The following is a 4,215-nucleotide window of genomic DNA, read 5'->3' on the forward strand; positions in this document are numbered from 1 at the left end:
GTATTGTAGTATCTAAATTATTTTCATCTGAATCCCCTTTATTCTCGACACCTAGACCCTCCGCAATAGTTTCTGGAGATATATATATTTCCTTCCCCATGATATGGTATTAATTCCTATTATATTAGTCTTATTAGGCTCGTGCTGTAAGGAAGCATTATTGTAGAAGACTCTAACTAGGTTGGGGTAATATTTTGGTTCTACACCAAGGAATTCAAGCCAACCCCAAGATGTAAATGTGGATTTAAAACTAAATGCATATTTATCATCAAACAAGAAACCCAGGTCAATGACACGTTCGGGATGAATCTTCCTTACTTTAAAACTCATCTGCCATCTTTGTTTCTCCATATCGGATCTAAAGTTCAGAGTTTTGAAGGACATGATTTCCTCATAAGAATCGTTTGTTTGAGAAGGAGGTTGTGGTTGAGAAGAACTGGGTTGAGAAGAGCTTTGAGAAAGACCGCGCTTCTGACGCTGACGTTTTGGAGCCATTTTGGGTGTGGATGCTATTACAATGGAACAAAAACACATTCAAGAAAAAAAAACTCCAATATACAAATCAATCAAACCCATAAAATATCGATAAATTTACTTAAATATCTGATCGTCACTGTTATGATAACGCTAGTATTCGTCGGAGAGGAAGAGTTTAGAAGCCTTTAGGTTTAGGGTTTATTTATCGATTTTAGAGACAGAATAAATAATGAAGGGGAAAAAACACGCAATATTTAAATTAGTATCGACACAAAATTAAACAAGTGTCGATACAAGTTGTAGACCTATTCTCTCATAAAACCGGTATATTTATACTGGTTACATTGTAAATTTACCCATTACATTATACTTATGGATGCATATGTTTTTGGGATCGACACTTTTTGAAAATGTATCGACACTTTATGCGTTCACCCTTTTTGGCAGCCATTCTGGACCAAAAGTATCGACACAAAATTAAACAAGTGTCGATACATTTTGTAGACATATTCTCTCATAAAACCGGTATATTTATACCGGCTATATTGTAAATTTACCTATTACATTATACTTATGGATGCATATGTTTATGGGATCGACACTTTATGCGTTTACCCTTTTTGGCAGCCATTCTGTGCCAAAAGTATCGACACAAAATTAAACAAGTGTCGATACATGTTGTAGACCTATTATCTCATAAAATCGGTATATTTATACCGGTTACATTGTAAATTTACCTATTACATTATACTTATAGATGCATATGTTTATGGGATCGACACTTTTTGAAAATGTATCGACACTTTTTGAAAATGTATCGACACTTTATGCGTTCACCCTTTTTGGCAGCCATTCTGGACCAAAAGTATCGACACAAAATTAAACAAGTGTCGATACATGTTGTAGACCTACTCTCTCATAAAATCGATATATTTATACCGGTTACATTGTAAATTTACCTATTACATTATACTTATGGATGCATATATTTCTGGGATCGACACTTTTTGAAAATATATCGACACTTTATGCGTTCACCATTTTTGGCAGCCATTCTGGACCAAAAATATCGACACAAAATTAAACAAATGTCGATACATGTTGTAGACCTATTCTCTCATAAAACTGGTATATTTATATCGGTTACATTGTAAATTTACCTATTACATTATACTTATAGATGCATATGTTTTTGGGATTGACACTTTTTGAAAATGTATCGACACTTTATGCGTTCACTCTTTTTTGCAGCCATTCTGGACCAAAAGTATCAACACAAAATTAAACAAGTGTCGATACATGTTGTAGACCTATTCTCTCATAAAACCGATATATTTATACCGGTTACATTGTAAATTTATATATTACATTATACTTATGGATGCATATGTTTCTGGGATCGACACTTTTTGAAAATGTATCGACACTTTATGCGTTCACCCTTTTTTGCAGCCATTCTGGACCAAAAGTATCGACACAAAATTAAACAAGTGTTGATACATGTTGTAGACCTATTCTCTCATAAAACCGGTATATTTATACCGGTTACATTGTAAATTTACATATTACATTATACTTATGGATGCATATGTTTCTGGGATCGACACTTTTTGAAAATGTATCAACACTTTATGCGTTCACCCTTTTTGGCAGCCATTCTGGACCAAAAGTATCGACACAAAATTAAACAAGTTTCGATACATGTTGTAGACCTATTCTCTCATAAAACCGGTATATTTATATCGGTTACATTGTAAATTTACCTATTACATTATACTTATGGATGCATATGTTTCTGGGATTGACACTTTTTGAAAATGTATCGACACTTTATGCGTTCACCCTTTTTTGCAGCCATTCTGGACCAAAAGTATCGACACAAAATTAAACAAGTGTCGATACATGTTGTAGACCTATTCTCTCATAAAACCGGTATATTTATATCGGTTACATTGTAAATTTATATATTACATTATACTTATGGATGCATATGTTTCTGGGATCGACACTTTTTGAAAATGTATCGACACTTTATGCGTTCACCCTTTTTTGCAGCCATTCTGGACCAAAAGTATCGACACAAAATTAAACAAGTGTCGATACATGTTATAGACCTATTCTCTCATAAAACCGGTATATTTATACCGGTTACATTGTAAATTTACATATTACATTATACTTATGGATGCATATGTTTCTGGGATCGACACTTTTTGAAAATGTATCAACACTTTATGCGTTCACCCTTTTTGGCAGCCATTCTGGACCAAAAGTATCGACACAAAATTAAACAAGTGTCGATACATGTTGTAGACCTATTCTCTCATAAAATCGGTATATTTATATCGGTTACATTGTAAATTTACCTATTACATTATACTTATGGATGCATATGTTTCTGGGATTGACACTTTTTGAAAATGTATCGACACTTTATGCGTTCACCCTTTTTTGCAGCCATTATGGACCAAAAGTATCGACACAAAATTAAACAAGTGTCGATACATGTTGTAGACCTATTCTCTCATAAAACCGGTATATTTATATCGGTTACATTGTAAATTTATATATTACATTATACTTATGGATGCATATGTTTCTGGGATCGACACTTTTTGAAAATGTATCGACACTTTATGCGTTCACCCTTTTTTGCAGCCATTCTGGACCAAAAGTATCGACACAAAATTAAACAAGTGTCGATACATGTTATAGACCTATTCTCTCATAAAACATGTATATTTATACCGGTTACATTGTAAATTTACATATTACATTATACTTATGGATGCATATGTTTCTGGGATCGACACTTTTTGAAAATGTATCGACACTTTATACGTTCACCCTTTTTGGCAGCCATTCTGGACCAAAAGTATTGACACAAAATTAAACAAGTGTCGATACATGTTGTAGACCTATTCTCTCATAAAACTGGTATATTTATACCGATTACATTGTAAATTTACCTATTACATTATACTTATGGATGCATATGTTTCTGGGATCGATAAATTTTACCTATTACATTACACATATGCTGACTTATTTTTTGGAAACTTAATGTTTGGGAATCATACTGGACAAAATGTTGGAAACAAATCAGTGTTTATTAATTTTTCAGTAAAAAGTCTATTTTTACCAACTACATTGTCAATTTACCTTTTACAACAATCTCCATATATCGTACGTATGAACATGACTCTTAATGTGTATAAGAAAATGTACAACAACCTACTGCTAACTTTTCTCATCTCATACATAATTACATTCACATACAAAATTATAAATCTTATAAAAAAATTAACCCTACATTTACATCATTGCATCTTTTTGTTATTGTAGTGTCTCATGGCAGCTTTTGTTATCTCCTGTCTTCGTTGATTTTGATTGTGGCTTACGAGATCGTTTAATATTCGCGATCGATCCCACTCTCCAACAATCTATATTCAAATTGTCAGAACGTTAAGTATTGTAAACCAAAACATTCAATATACGAATTTTAACAATTTTACCACAAACGAATTTTTAATTCCATTTACAAAATCATCAGTTGCCCCGGTAGAACCGATCGATTCCATCCACATCATCACATACGTGCCGCAATCATATATGTTACAAAATTTGAAAACCACATATGTCAATTATGAATCCTGCATAAATTAAGCTTTCTATTTATGATAACATCTCATACACATTCAATTGCTTATTCTTTTTATGCTCCATAAATTTGAAATT

The sequence above is a fragment of the Hibiscus syriacus genome, unplaced genomic scaffold (genome assembly GCF_006381635.1).
Source record: "Hibiscus syriacus cultivar Baekdansim isolate YM2019G1 unplaced genomic scaffold, ASM638163v2 tig00116971_pilon, whole genome shotgun sequence".
Taxonomy (NCBI): Eukaryota; Viridiplantae; Streptophyta; class Magnoliopsida; order Malvales; family Malvaceae; genus Hibiscus; species Hibiscus syriacus.